Source organism: Wyeomyia smithii, chromosome 2 (assembly GCF_029784165.1).
Source record: "Wyeomyia smithii strain HCP4-BCI-WySm-NY-G18 chromosome 2, ASM2978416v1, whole genome shotgun sequence".
Taxonomy (NCBI): Eukaryota; Metazoa; Arthropoda; class Insecta; order Diptera; family Culicidae; genus Wyeomyia; species Wyeomyia smithii.
In genome coordinates this window covers 7,458,225-7,474,832 of record NC_073695.1, presented here as the reverse complement: position 1 = coordinate 7,474,832, position 16,608 = coordinate 7,458,225, and the positions used below count along the sequence as shown (strand labels likewise).

The 16,608-nt window shown below is 38.5% G+C and overlaps 1 protein-coding gene across 4 annotated transcripts in view; it reads left to right on the top strand.

Moving 5' to 3' along the window:
- LOC129726018 (talin-2) overlaps positions 1 to 16,608 on the top strand; it is a 119,631-nt gene that overhangs the window by 39,596 nt on the left and 63,427 nt on the right. For all 4 annotated transcript variants that reach the window (XM_055682548.1, XM_055682551.1, XM_055682550.1 and 1 more), the window contains one exon: positions 5,814 to 6,052. The gene's annotated coding sequence lies outside the window, so the exon portion shown is untranslated. The remainder of the gene's footprint in view (positions 1 to 5,813; positions 6,053 to 16,608) is intronic.

The window sequence follows — 16,608 nt, the reverse complement described above, 5'->3', positions numbered from 1 at the left end:
TGTTTGAGCAACACCTCCATGATGAACAGACGCTTGGCCAATGATCGCGTCGCATCCTCTCACTTAACTATCGTCGGATTGACAACCAGCTGAGTTCATGTTTCAGCTGACAGTCTATTTCAATCATATGACTCGTGTGAAGACCGCCACTACTTCCAGATTACCAACAAACCACGACTAAAAAATGAACCTTATTTCGTAGGTGTTAGTAATCAGTGTAACCGGACTGATAGATCTTTTAGCCACGCAACAAAATAACATATTATATCGTGTTGAGACTTACAAGAAATAAAAACCATCAAACTGTTATAAAGGGTGTTTTTCAAGAATTTGGTTTCCCTTAAAAAAAAACGCATAAAAATTACAAAACTGTATGAAATCTTTATTTGAGCCGATAAATTGGTTTATGCTATTTACTTTTTAAAGATAAATCCATCCGAATGTTGGCCACGGCTACGTTTTGAATGGTCCATACGAAAAGTCCAATTCTGGGTCACTTTTCGAGCATTTCGGCTGGTATCTCGCGAATAACGCGTGTAATGTTGTCTTCCAAGGCTGGAATTGTTGTTGGCTTATCCGCATGGACGAAAGACTTAACGTAGCCCCTCAAAAAATAATCTAGCGGTGGTAAATCGTATGATCTAGGCGGCCATTTCACCGGTCCATTTCGTGAGATGAATTGCTCACCGAACTCATTCCGCAATATGTCCATTGATTCGCGCGATGTGTGGCACGTTGCTCCGTCTTGCTGAAACAACATGTCAACAAGACCCAGCTCTCCCGGCAAAAAAAAAAAAAATCAGAAATCATCGCGCGATAGCGAGCGCCATTGACCGTAACGTTGCGATTTTGATCATCTCTGAAGAAGTACGGACCAATGATGCCTCCAGCGTGTAAACTGCACCAAACCATGCATTTTTCTGGGTGCATTGGCGATTCTTGTGTTGCCTCTGGTTGCTCTTCGATTCAAATGCGGCAATTTTGCTTATTAACATATCAATTTAACCAGAAATGAGCTTCGTCACTGAACACAATTTTTGTGCGAAAAACATTTTTCACAGAGGATGAATTTTGGTAATAAAATTCGATTTTTGTAAGCGTTGTTCGGGCGTAAGTCTATTCATGGTGAAATGGCAAACCAAACTGAGTACATTAGACTTTGACAGCTGTCAGGATTCCCGCGTGAACTGTCAAATCTGAATACACGAAAAACCAAATAGCAAAAAAATCACCCTTTAGTTTAGATAGAAGCAGATCGCAGAAAATGCAGTGCATTTTCAGCCAAGCGATAGTTTACTACGCTGTTGCGTGTTGCATATTGCAGCTGTGCGGCTGGGGTACAACAAAATTCTATTCATGCTGATTGGTGGCAGATTTGAGAAAGTAGTTCGAAATGCTCCTGTAAAATCGAATTAACCGTTTTCTGAATTTAATTACAATTTGATGAGAAAACTTCCTGATATTAATTTGATTATATTATTTTACTCGACAGAAAAGGTTATTCAGTTTGAGATGCGGGGACTGCCGTACTTAAAGTTTCCAGCTTAACCCTCTAGTGCCCAAATTAATTTCTAGACGGACTTCGAAGAAAATCACTATACAGCTTTATAAACATTTTTTAAGTTCTTATTGAAGCTTTTTATAAGTTCAACTGAAAACCTTCTAAAGGCGGCACTGGGCACTAGAGGGTTAATAGGAATGGGATTGACGGTAAATGAACATTCTAAGAAGAAAAAATTAACTTCAACTTCTTTTCCCGATGTTCATTTTAAACACATGTTGCAAAAGGCTCTACCTCTTTGAGGAGTAGCCCCACCTTTTTTTTCAAGGTATTTCTATCTCAGTTTTGCCAAATGCAAAGAGATTTTATCTCGTATACACTACGTATGTGCGAAAATTGAAGCTCATTTAATTTTGGCAACCTTTGGAACTGCAACAATATAACCCGTATCTATTGTGGCTTCTTTTCGTGCCGGCTGGGAGCAGATAGCAGGGACACCATATCACCAGTTGAATTAAACTTTGGCACAACTCATAATTATACAGTTTGGAGTTTCTGTTGGCCTACGATGCTAAATAAAATTAAGTTCCCCAAAAAAAAAAAAAACATTCCAAAATTCACAAAATATCCAGAGTAGCTGTGCCTTTACAGCTTACTTCCAAAACGTTTTCGAAGAGGTGATCAAATGAGGCTACAACTCGTGAAACCTGCTCATTATATGCGCATAAAAGATTCAAATAAGTTCAATGAGGATATGAAGTCTTGAAGTTTAAAGTTTTTGCGGAAATGAAAAAAGAAAATTTGGACGCCAATTTTTACACACGTTTTTCTCAAAACTTTGGATTATTAGTTGTGTCAGTCTTGAATTGAACTAGTCTGAAGAGTGCATTGCCGGTTAATTAGGTATAATATTTTGTCGGTTTTGTTAGGGAAAGCTTGCATCAGCTCTGATTGGTCGAAATCTGCGTTTCAAGAGGGAAAATTTCACATTTTTTGCATTGGAGTGGATTTATAGCTAATTTTCCAATCGATTGCTGCAAGAGCGAAAGAAATTCGTTGAAAACTAACCGAGGGGTGTGCATTTGAAAAAGAAAAAAAAATATTTTGCAACCCGGAACTTCCATAGAGACGTAGCTCTACGTCAAAAACAGCTAGGAGCAAATATTATATAATAGAATATTCTGATCAATAAGCACGTCTAGAAAATGAAACACTTGTTTTCCTGATGCTCAATATTTTGAATTGTTCTGTTGTCCTGAGAACTTGTTGAAATGAATTGAAGTAATATTTTCTTGACCTTCTGTTCAAATTGGTTTTAGTTTAGCAAAATTCTTATTAAGCCTTAGTAAGTCTTAGTAGAAAAGAATTGAAAATTGAGAAAAGGTTATTTTTCCATTTAATTCTAATACTTGGTAGTAGAATTAAATGGAAAAATAACCTATTATCAAAATTTTTTATGTTAGTTTGCTTCTTGGAACGTTTCACGCATTTTGAGTTAAATTTGTTGTTTTTTTATTTCTTTAATTCAATGTTTTCTAATTTGTAGACATTTTTCTATATATCCAGCTTTTACAAAAACTTTCAGCCATATTGAACTGTTGGATCCTTATAGTTTTTTATCTTAATCAAAGTGAACGATTTTTTTTTGTTCATAAAGCATTTATTTGACACGGCACAATACCGAAAGTGAACGATTGTTCACGAAGGGGTTAGAGATGGAGAGCTAAAATGATGATTTTTCTATACAATGTTCTTACCACATTTCCTTTGCTGTTTGAAAAGCTCTTCGTGTTGGAAATAAAAAAAAGCTTACATTAGAATAGCACTGGAAGTCAACTTACAATTTACCAAGAGGTCATAAATATATAACCTTGTTTAACCTGGATATGACGGAAAAAGATTTCATCAAAGTAACTAAATAATCTCGATATACTGAAATGTATTAGAACGCTTTTAACCGTAGACCAACGCTGGTTTTTTTTTTCGAAATCGATATTTCCGGAACCGATTAGAATATTTGGCTAATTTTTTTTACATTGTTGCTTGAACTCCTTTCAGATTTTTTCCGCTAGATGGCAAAAGTGATATTTGATTTCCGGACTTTTCCGTTGTACTGAGTCGTTTTCGACCCGTCGTATTGCAGTGTATTATATGACATTCCATAGTTCATTGTAATTTTGTTGTTTACACTCGTATGTCGAGCCGGTTTAAAACAATATTGAATCAAAAAAAATCGTTGTTCCTCAGAAAAGTCGAATGATGAAGACTTGTCAGCTGGTAGTAATGACGAATATGCTCCCGAAGTCGCAATAGAAAATGCAGAATCTGTGAAGTTTCATGGAGAAGACGATTCGAATAATGTGTGTTTCCCATATTTAATCAATTTCTCCATGGGTTACCATACAAAATTAACATGGGCCCAAAACGACCCGCCAATGTAAGATTAATCGTATTTTTTTAACGTAGGTCTACGGTTAATTACAATCTCGTGTAATTTTTTGTAGACGCTGAGAGAAATAAAATTTATGTTCCATAGAAAATTCTCAAATAAAGTTTAAATTGACCAAAATCTTTTATTATTCAATAGGACGTAAAAAGTTAAAAATTTAACGGTCAAAGAATATCATGGCCGGTTAAAACATTCATATCCTAATTGGATTGTTGAATTGCGATGGTGAATACTTTTGTTTAAAACCAAACTTAAGCTGGGTTTATCAATTTCAACAGGGTACTTACAAAAAGCAAATATTCTTGAAAAACCGTCAGGTGGAAGTTCGAAACATCACCAGGAGACAAAACGAAAATAAAACTAAACCAGTGGAAATTATTTCGGTTAGGTAAATGTAGACTGAGACGTTGGAGGTTCTGAGGTAAATCTACAGAGTATGTCAGAGTCTTACTTATCTTAGTCTTATGAAAAACTCGACGTTCCTAGTTATAAAGTTGTTTGTTTAATCGCATGCCAAATGTCTTGTAGTAATGTACCAAACATCTCAATTGGACTGTTTGTATTTGTATTTGTATTTGAATAATCCATCTGACAATAAATAGTCTTAATGAATAAATGTACTAACTAATCACATTTATGAGTTTACTTATAAAATATCGGGTTGGTTCGTCAAACTGGAGGTGGTCTCCAACAGCGGTAAAGCCACGAACACACGCTGTGAATGGTTCATTTTTTCCGAACAAAGTGCGGTGAAAAACAGGTTGCAGTAATGTTGCGTTTCGGAGATTTCTGTTCGGGACACGAAAATTTACCATTTGGAGCAGTGCCGGGGCATCTAATTCTCCATTTAGTAGCTTAGCGATGAACAAACATTGTTGTATTGCATTGTTGTTGCATTACGATAGTAAATATTTTTGCTCAAAAATCTTCTGAACCCCGTTGCTGGAAGAGGTGTTAATATAATACACATCTAAATCCAGCCACTGTTTCTTAGTAACCTTTCGAGATGACTTATGTGTCGGCCAACTATTACACGCTGCCTAGCATACGCTCCTAAATAACACGCCGGCACCGTTTCCCAGGATAGCCGAAAATAAATGTTACTCCACTGCGGACTGCTCTGCCGAACAGCAGGCAGCTACAAGAATACCATTATCAAAATATTACCGAAAATTGCTACCCACTACCAATCACAAAGTGTACTATTTATACCATCGAACGGATCAATGCTGTCGGTTTGGTAATATCAATCTTTGTTCTGCCATGTATGCGTCCGAGCGCCGCCGGGATATTGTTGTGCTTTTCTTTCCTGCCCGGCGAAAATAATCAGAAATTGTATTAAAAGCTCTGCTGGAAAACTAGACCTTGGCCAGCAGGGAGAGAGAGAGAGCGTACGGCTCCGAATCAACGAGCGTCGCGGGATGCTGTAGACGCTGGCGCCAGTCAGACGGACGCCAGATAGTTGCTACGGCATCCTGATGGAATCCGTGTCGGATTTTGCTGGCAACAAGACACTCCGAACCGAATACGTCTTTGAGTGAGGTAAGGGAGAGTTGTTATATGGGAACAGGATGCGAGACGAAGGCGATTGGTTATGCTAGATTTTTTTTTTATTTTTCGGAAAACATCCAGGATGTGCGTGCTTTGCGCGTCAGCGAGAAGCTTTTCCGATGGGACTAATCTAGCAGTTAGTCTACAAGTGGTTCGACATTAAGCTGTAAGCTAGAACTTTATTGTGCACGAGTTCAAAGTTCCCTCGAAAGAACTCATCCAACTTATATGTTTGCATTATTATTATCAAATTCAAGACGTTTTGTCATTACAAAATGTATAACAACAAAACTATTTTTCTTTTTATTGCAGAAATTCCCCGGATGCTAGAAAACACCCCCGCCTGTAGGAAGTCAAAGCAATTCGTAATCATCCCCGACAATCAGCAACTTGAACGATAGTAGTTGTACATACTGCATAGAATAGTGTCTAGCTAACACCACAGTAACACGAGAACAGAGAGCAAATACATTACGCACAAGAAATAAAACTTTTTGCCGGATAATATCAGCACCAGGACCAGGTGGCAAATTGTTTTCATCGCATCGAAGGTAGGTGGAAACTCGATCAACTATTTTGTTACAGACTCCCCTCGGAGCTGGTTGGGTTGGGAATGTTACCAGTTTTTACTGAACGAGAATTTTGCTTATTTTTAAACTCAATTTTGTTCGTCATCTTTGATGAGTGAAATATCGGTAGAACCAGCAACAGCACGTACGGAAACTATCAGGCGGCCTTCAGCGTGAAACTAGCACCACCCTGTGCCGTGTACACAAACATACACGTTCCACTAACGGTTCAGCTCTCATGCGACCGAATGTGCTCGCCTTGTTTCCTGGGTTTGTCCTTGTAGTGACCTGCGGGGGAGGCAGTGATGGCATGCGATGCGCTACTTTGGATAGTCGAACGTGTATGGCGTACAACGGAGTCGACCGTTGCGGGTGGTGAGTTTCAGGATCTAGAGAAGAACCTGGGACTCCGAACTGGTGGCGCCAGGCGGTCGCGACACACAGCTTCCGAGCGGTTTTCCAGCTACGCTGTTGCCACTACTGCCATTGAATACTACAATATATGCTGCTGCTGGAATGGTGGCATAGTAGCTGACAGCATCATTTAATGGTATACGGTGCCAACCGACAGGCTACCGAAGTTGCTCGGCAATGCAGCTTTTCAACTGGTAACTGTTGGCTTCTGAAGTGTACCCAAATCCGTGTGCTTCCGCCATGCCCGAGTTGTGCATGTGAAAGTTTTGGTTGTTTGGGCTTTTAGCATAATTAAGTATTCCCGCTAATTTAGGGCTTGTTCAGGCACTGCGTTCAAGCAGAATGTATGCCTTGATCGGAGTGCCTTCCGAATGGAGATTCCATGAGAAAATGTGAAGATGATTTTCGAACTCAAAGTGGAATAAATTAGAATTAAAAATAGCTACTAAACGACACGTGTTTGTTTTGAAACTATCAAAGAGAAATCACGTGTGTAACCGATTCTCTTTTTACGTTGCACTTGTATTCCCTAGATCGATAGGAATATGTAAGGAACGATAATTTGTGTCACGTTTCTGTATTACCGAAGGAGAAGTTTCAATGACGGTAAATTCAAAATATTATTCTACTTCTGAAACTTATGTCTCAGTTATGTTAATTTTTTTTTCTCGATTTGTTAAACGAAAAAAGGAATCTCAAGAGTCAAGATGGAATAGACAAATTAAGATGATAAACAATCACTGGTAAAGATTTAAATCAAAATATGTCATTACCAATATTTTAACAATTCCTGTTTGATTGAGTGTCATTTTTTTAGGGAATCAGAAACGTTATCCATCGATGTGAACTTTAAAAGAATTGCTGTATTTTACCATAGTTTTGTTTCATATTTTTTCTGTTTTATCAAATTTGTGGCTTAGGATTGATTAACCTTCCCTTGTAACTTGTACATTCGTATAGCTTAAAACTTATTTCAGCCTATGCCTGTCTATCAATCATGATTTTATAATAACCCAATTGTGTTAAAAATTTAAATTTTACCAATAATTATGATTATTCTTGACGTTTTCATCGAACTAATTCTCGCAAATTTGCACTTCATTTTAAAACGCCGTATAAAGGCTCTCTTTGAGAGTGACTAAAGTTTGCGCACTGCTGAGATAATACAACAGAGACAACTTGATTTTCGTGTAAAAGAATGTTATGCGTAGTGGCACCAGGATTTTTTTTTTCAGTTTTCGACAAAAAACGCAATCTATTTTCTTTTCGGATGCGTCTCTTATTTGATATATGCTAAAAAGACTCACTATAACAGCATTGCAGTGAATTCTGATGTGTAGTCATTTTGCGTAACGTCCTTTCGTGTGAGAAACCTCACCAAGAATTATCTCTTGGGAGAGCATTTCAGATTTCACGGTAGTTTTGCAAGCTCCTCAAATACACACAATTTGCTGATCTCTTCAAGTCAGTGCGTCGCTTTGCCCACCAGTGTAAGAGCATTATATTTCGCAGTGACAGATATTTCCCTACACGCTAGCGATTCTCTGAAGAGACCCCACGAGACTGGCGGTGGGTTTAGGTTTAAAATCGCTTGTTGCAAACATTTTCAGAAAACCTAGCCAATTAAAAGTTTAGCAACGCTCATAACTAATTCACGAACTGGACAATTTAGCTCGATAATCGGTAAACGCTTTACTTTAAACTCATGTTAGCGAAACTTTCGTCTATCGCTATTCAATAGCTTATTACGTAAATTGTTATTTGGTTAAACATATTGCTCATTGGAATAAACTGAAATAATTACTTTCGAGTACTATTCACAACAAGAAGTTCAGAATTCTTTTATTTGAATCGACAAAGTGGAACCAAAGTTATGGTGATTTCAAGTGCTCTGCAACTTGAAAATGTCGTGGCGTGGCTAAACTATAACTTCGATTGTTCCGAGCTTGTTTTTTTTTCAAATGCTGCTGCAGCTTTTATGATAACTTGTCTCTCAAAGAGAAGAACTTCAGATATCATTGTATGTTGTTTAATGAAACATACATTCTGAAAGTAGCTCTCACAATAAAGTACAACCAGTTTTCGAAGCAATCAAAGAACATCATCAGCAATTCAATTTTTTCTGCTACTTTTCTAAAAGTCAACCCACCAATGAAAATAGGTAATTTCTATTTGTTTCCGATGAGAAAACACATTAGCTGTCGTACACAAATTACGTAACGCATGAAAGAGGGGGGGGGGAGGTTGAGGCTGCGTTACTTATTGTTACATAGGGAGGAGGGGGGTAGCTGACTAACTGTGATGTTTGCTCAAAATTGCAAATCTGGAGGGTGGGGGCAGGTTGTCTAGCGTTACGTTATTTGAAGGGGAACGGGAGGTGAGTCATATCGAACGTTACTTTTCGTTACATAGAGGGAGAGGGAGTCTGAAATCAGGTTTATACATTACGTAATTTGTGTACGACGCCTTACTGCAAGTTTTGGACAATTTGGAGTTAAAGTTCTTATGAGAATTTTTTTAGAACTTTCTCTCATAAATTTTCAAATAGACTAACTTTACTCACTTCTATGGCGATCATAGAAACTCAATGCCGAATCCAGAATATGCCTCCACGAAATTCGGTCTTTGATTACTCCTCTCCAGTAGTCCCTTACGCCCGCTGCTCGGGCATCCTCGTCGACAACACACATCTCACGCGTGCGGATTTTACATAGAATTATCGTCCACCGATCGCAGGATTGCTCGAAGACCCCATGCGCTAGTTGATCTGCCTCCTTCCACGTCGACGATTCATATCCGTAGAGAGTCTCCGAGGAGATCAGCGTTCTGTAGAACGCAAATTTTATGCGAATATGTAAGGCGACATCCGTAAATTACGTTATGCAAGAAATCCAATTTTTTTCCCACCCTGTGTTATAAAGTGTAACGTCACGACCTAATTTTCATAAAAATTACGTAACGCTGTAAAAACTCCCCAAAATCGGTAAAATTCAGATTGCCATGTAACTTATGTAATTAATTTATTATGAGTTTATTTATCTTCTTCAAACCAAGATATTTAAACGATCATGAACTATGAAATACTGGCTCAATCATGATTAAGGGAAACAAGTTGTCCACCGCTTAGTTTCCTAGACGGTTTATATTGGAGTCTCCGTCAGTCCAGATTACCAGACACTTACGATACCACTGTGACTCACTCTTCTTTAGTTCCTTACTCTATGGTCCCTATTATATTTTTCGTAGTGATTCAATTTACTCGAAAAATATTTGAATGTTGTTATGTTTATTTTTGAAATCATGTACGATCTCTTCTGCAGGTGGAAGATTTTCCGCCTCAAGGTTACCGGATAATCTCCGTCGGTTCTATTCTCGATTGTTGACTATTAACGATGATTTTGGCAACTTTATTGAAATTGTTCAAGCAGCTGCTGTAAATCTTTTATAAGACACAGACATTTGCAATTTTAAAAAGTGAGTCGTTATGTACATTCGCTGCTACTCGGCGTTGTTTGAAAAAAGTCGCAGCAAACCAGAAGTCGTATAAGGATGTTTATTCTAAGTCGCTTAAATGTTCATGTCAAGTTTGAAATTACATAAGATGCAACATGAAATTTGTTTATATCGTATGAAATTTAAATCATATAAAACGCTATATAAGATTATATATGAGTTTCAAATGAAGCCATTTAGGCGCATTTCATACATAATAAAAAAATAAGGGTTCACTCAACAAAGTTGAGTGCGAATTATATAAACCAATTTGTTTGCTGGAGTGCTCGTTCTTGGAGTAAAAGAACGGCCTCCCCGGAGAGGTTAGCAAGATATTTATTGTCACGTAACGATAATCATATCTCCTATGTAACAATTCATAACGCTCGAGGGTCCTCCCTTCTTCCTATCAACGTTACGTAATTTATGGATGCCGCCTAAGCTGCGGGACCCACCCTGGCTACGCAATCTGTAAGTATCCATCACCACAGCAGTACAAAGGCTTCATTTTGACTGTGTCCATGGCGAGTCCAATTATCACAGCTTCCATTCTGAGAGCCGTAAAGGCCCCATCCACAGCTTTACGATTAACACCGATGATGATGATATCGATGTCATCCAGTCCGGGTTCAAATCTTAGTAGAATCAGGCCATTCGATGTCAACGGATTTAGGCATGTGTTTATTATTATTAAGGGTTTACTCCCCACTAACACTTCGTTCACGTTTCATTCTACAAAATCTCGACAAATCCCTGTAGCTCCACGCTAGTTCAGAGAATTCACCACAGGGTCGTTTTATGCTGTCTTTTCGCTTCACCCATACACTCTTAATCGTACCTACCCCGTGGGAGTTATGTTCGATGTAAGCAGACGATGTTTATAGCGAAGGTGTTCCACTCTAGGGTTAACAACGTCGAAATAGGGAAAATGGCTCAGAGACTGCACTAGTCTCAATCTCCGTTCGGACGACCAGAAGACGACCACTGTCCCTATACCTATCACTCGCATGTGCTTTGTCTATATCACTAATTTTCCGGTTCTACTAAACACACGCGCGCACTTCTACTCCTTGTGGTGGTTGAAGATCTAGAGATCGGACTCGTGCCCAAGTCAAGCCTTTTAAGCCCCTTACTCTGGCTTGGAGACTAGAATCTCCGACTTTGGCCGAGTTCTGACGTTTCTTTTGCCTCCTTTTTCTTGGCAACCCTTTCCTCGTAACATCATCTGGGACTACCGAATATGTACATCGACGATGTACATGTTGGAGATTATTTGCAGTGCAGATAAGAGTGCATGGATGTGTTTCTGACATTTCTCTCTGAGTGTACTTTGGCTGGGCAAAGCTCATTTGCTGCTGCCAATGCTGGAGAGAAAGGAACACTGGGCAAAAAAGATATGTGGTGGAGCCACATGTAATGTTTTGGAACCAACCGGTTCCATCCCTCTTGACAAAAATAGGTCCCTCTTACAATAAACCTGGCTGAAGAGATATTCAGTTGAAACCTCTCTAGGGAATTGTGATTGGCGATAATATTGGCCGGAGATAGAGAAGCTCGGAGTCCTAAACGTGAGCAGGAAGTAGAAAAAGCACACACACAAGCACGAATTATAGTAATCATGTCACTTAATCTCAATAGTGATATTGCTAATATTGAAGGTGCGGAATACAGCAAACACCCAGCCAATATTACAAACGATCAATGTTACTCTTTCATATGTTGAAGAGCAGGTTCGAGAGTCTGTCCCCTTGCTTTAGACCACCCGACGTCACGAATGCGCCTGAGATTTCGCCCGCTGTCCTGACGTTTGATGTGAATTCGTGAAGAGTCGCACGTATCAGGTCAATCAATTTTGTTTAAGCATAATATGTGGTTGCGTGTCATTCAATCGTACGCCGCCTTAAAGTCTTTGAAGGTTATCAGCAACGGCCGCAGTCAATGGAACAGAATGCAGGAGGTAGTTACTACAGTCGAAACTGTGTCCCTTGATCACTGAGAAAATCATATAAACTGTTATTTACGCTTTACGATCAATCTTGTCTCATTACATAATTTTGGTTGGTTGAGGTTTCTAAACATGTTGGATAGTTAGTGACTTATTCGTAATTATTCATACAATCTATAGGCTTATATGTACATTTTTCCTGCGGATTTTGTTTTGAATAACAAAAGTTAACTTGTCGTCATTTTTATTTGTGCCGCACATTCGTAATAAGTCTCCCTTGCGTCGATATTAGGCGCCAGAATTCACCTTGATTTCAAAACATGGTGTCTGGGATCGATTTTTTGTCTCTGTCCATCATTCCGATCATTTGAATTTGATTCTCGGAAATTGGATGAAATACGTTTTTTATTTTTATGAGACTACTTCCCATTCTATAGGGGTATCAAACCATTGTAGAAACATTTCTTGTACTTTAAAATCCTCACATTCCAATTTGGGCTCCATTTGCTCTATGAAATTTCGAAATACGCAGAAATTTGTGTTTTGTTGGTATGGAAGCCCCCCACCCCCGTTCAGATTGTTGAACAACCATAGAAATTTCTTCCCCCGAAAATTCCCACATACCAAATTTGACTCCATTTACTTGATTAGTTCTCGAGATATGCAGAGATTTATGTCTCTTTTGTATGGGAACCCTGCCTTCCAGGGAGGAGTGGGGTACCCGGTACCAAAAACCCACCATCATATGAATTTTCCTGTCTTTCCAAGTCTCTAAGAATCATTGTTGAGATTCATTATGTTAGTTTTCATGTTCATTTCGAACCATTCGATGATTAAACACGAAAGGAGAAAACCAACAGACATTGTTGACGTTTATTATTCGCACACTACGATTAGCAAATTCTTGTTTTTTTTTTGCATTGAAAATTTTCTCTGGTTACTACATAGGATTTCTAGCTTTTTCAACATGTCCAGTACATTTTTGAAACTTCTAATTGCGAGTCAACACGACGCAGCCCACGAAAAACAAAACGGAAAAAGAATTATGCAAATCCGTCAACTTGTTCCCAAAGTATGCGGTCACGAACGAACAGCGATTGATTTTTCAGAAAATATCCACTTTTTCATTATGTCATTTATCAGTCTCCTGAATTAAATTGTGTTTTTAAAAAACCACTTTATTTAGTTATTTAGTTCTCTTAACAAAGATTCTTTTCTTTAAGCAAATTCACTATATGTTAAACGTAATGTGCTCTAGAATGATCTGGAAAGTCTCGTCAAGAATTATTATTATTAGTTCAGGATTCCTTTAACTTCCTGGATGAAGAACTTAGTATATTTTAAATTAAATTATGTATTCTGATTAGTTGTTCTTAGATTTCGTAAGCCGAATTCGAATGCAGAGTCATGAACCCATAGGTCGCAAATTAGGAATGTAGGAGTCCAACTCTAGATTTCAATCTCCCTCAATTCAGTTATCACTGACTCCCTCAATTCAGTTATGATTTTGGATTTTAAGTTGGTTCCGGTTTAGTTCCGAATTTCGACTCATTAATTAAAGTTCTGATTTCGAGGTTATGCAGTGTGAAGTTTACATTTTCATTTTGCGTATTTCAGGTTTTGATTTGTGTTCTGACTCATCCTTTTTTAGTAACCTCGGCTAATCTTGTTGAAGAACGGTTTATATATAACCAACAGATAAATTAAGTTTTGAAATAATATTTTTTTCTGTATTGAAAAGTTTGAAGACTGTAGTTTCAGTATTAAAAGAAAAATGTTACGAATTTAAGGCTTATTCTTTGAAAATTCAAGTGAAAACTATTCAAAACAAAGCACACTTAAAATATTTTTTCGTTATTCCATTCACGCACATTTGATAAACATGGTACAAACGTTTTCGTGGTACCTATAAACTAAAATATATTTTCAGTGCAGCAAAGCAAAGCTGCAAAAACGTCTTCAATATTTTTTTTCGGTAACGGTTGTGAATCATCACTGGATTATCTAAAATAAAACTATCTGATCGACTTTGTGAAGATATTTGAACTTGGTTGATAAACGCTTGGTTTACACCGCGGTGCGCAAATCGACACAATATGTTTTTATTATGTGTTAAACGATACAATTGCTTTAATTCAGAGTAACGTAAACCTAAAATGGCATCTGTCCAAATATCTACAGCAGCAGAAGGTTTAAAACTTATTTTAAACAGTCTATTCTTTCACAGCGAGGACACACGTCCCATGTGATTGGTTTTGGGGGAAAGTAGGTAAAGATGGACATTGCGGGTAAGATGGACACTTCTAATATTTCACAAACTAGAATGTATTATGATAGTTGAGTGATGCGAATACATTCTTTATAGTGTGTTAATGCTTTTGAATTGCACTATCGGTTTTCAGCAAGCAAACTGTCAAATTTGTAAGTAAAACAAAGAATATTTTCGTGAACGCGCTATTTGATGTAATTTTCATTCCACGGAAAATAGTGGAAAACTCGTGAAACTTATGTGTTTTTATTTGTTCCCAATAGTAAAGTGATTAATTAGTCTTTTCTCGGTTTTCTAGTGAAAATCCAGCAGATTTTCGATGTTCCGATAAAGAGCTACGATCGTTTGAAAAATTTACAACCAGGTCGGGCATGACGGACACACTAAGGTAGGGAAAGATGGACATACGGATTTCACATGTAGCATCGGTTGTGTACTACAGATGTTCACGAAGTAAACCCGCGAGAGAAACCAGCAGATATTAATCACTTAGCAGTTAGAACAGGCCATATAGGCGGAGAATTTTCGCCTTCGTCGAAACCCACCCTCTCAAACTGTTCACGTGATGTATATAAGGACTCTAATAACGTAGAGTAGTGCATGGCCATCACTTAACACATAAATCAAAAGAATACTTATCATACTACATCTTTTTTGTGAGTCTCCACCTTTACCTTCGTAGTGTCCATCTTACCCACCCCAAGTGTCAGTCTTTCCCAACCTTGTCAAAAAACAGCAATTTGTAGTCATATTTTTGAAGACCCAAAACACATAAAACTTTGAGGTAGTTCACTAATACCAAAAATGATTATGGAAACAAATGACCTTAAGTTTCAATTTGTATGACTACTGCGATGTAAATAGCAATACCTAACTAATTATTTAGATTAAACCTTAGGGTGTCCGTCTTTACCTACTTTCCCCTACTTGTTTTACCTATTCTCATTAGGTGCAAAAAAGCGAGGCTCCCGACAAAGTCACCATAAAATGAAAATTGTCACACAGCAGTAAAGAGGAGGCAGTAAAATTCTTTGAAATTCATTTGGCTCGGCTCCGAAAATATGTCAACATTGACAAATTGGGTTGCAAAGTTATCGTAATTTATTTTATTAAATCGATCGCTTACGCAAATCGAGCCAATTTTTAAAACAATAATTCAGAGGCTATTGGAAAAGTACAATCCAATCCAGGTCACAATGTTTAGCAAAAAGTCGAGCAATCACAATCAACAAGATCAAATAACCACCGTTTCACGTGGTACTCACCCCTAAACAGACAAAACAATCGGATCCCGTCGCCAGATCGGCTGTCACGAGAGCCCACCATTCTGCGGAGCTTTCTGGCACAGCATAAAACAAAAGCATGAACATCCCGCGAACATAACAGAGCAGGGAAATTCATAAAAAGCCGCAAAACTTTCATATCATTTTTCTTGTTCTTCTCCTCGGTCTGCAAGGCCAGCAGCGCGAGTTGCTCAAAGCGAATTTACCTACCTACCCATCTCCACTCGCTGTGTTTGTTGGGTACCACATCCTATAGCCAACAAACAAACACTGTATCAATCCGTCTTTGTGGCTTTATGAAAGCGAGAACAAACATCGCGATGCTCCGTTCCATTTTTTTCTGCTGCTGCTGCCAACCGTCTGCTGAATGTCTTCAAACATGGGCATCCCATTATCTTACAACAGTGCGGGCGAACGAAAAAAGAAAAAAAAAAACAGAAAAGAGAAGAAACAAAAATGCATTATCATATTTTGACAATAAGGAGACTACTCACTAGCAGCGCCCGTCGTTGGTGACGTTAGGGGGAGCAGGGATGAAAAGCATCGCCTACTGTCGCCTACATCGCCACAACACAACCCCCACAGCAACGCGTTGACTACGATGATGACGGCGACGTGCGTCGCGTTGTCCGTGCGGGTGCTAGTCTGTGGATGATGGAAAGCGTTCCTGCGGATGCTTGTGTGAGTGGCTAATGGGATTTTCTTTCGCTCGTAGTGTGCCACGTGAGTGTGTGTGTGTGTGTTGGTGAGTGCTTTCACCCCAATTTTTCCATCGCAGCGATTATAGCGTAAAGGGTAGTTCAGAAGGGATGATAAATCGACTTGTGTATGTAATGCTATTGCACATATCGGTTCGAATTGGATCGGCGGAACGGTTGTTGGGACGACGGCGAGGGAGGAGATGTTACACCGTGGAAAATTCGCTCCCTTGCACTAGGGTGACTCTTTGGTTAGTTTGTAGTGATGTTCGTTTCTGTGTGTGTGCGCGCGTGAAAATGCAATCCGTCGATGCGAAACCATGCTGGTGTTAGTAGGGGTGACTATCATTCTTTTTGGTTCGCACTGTTGACAGGACAGATGAGAGCGACTGTAACTTAGATTACTTTCTAAATTTGGACTTACATGATAAGAAATC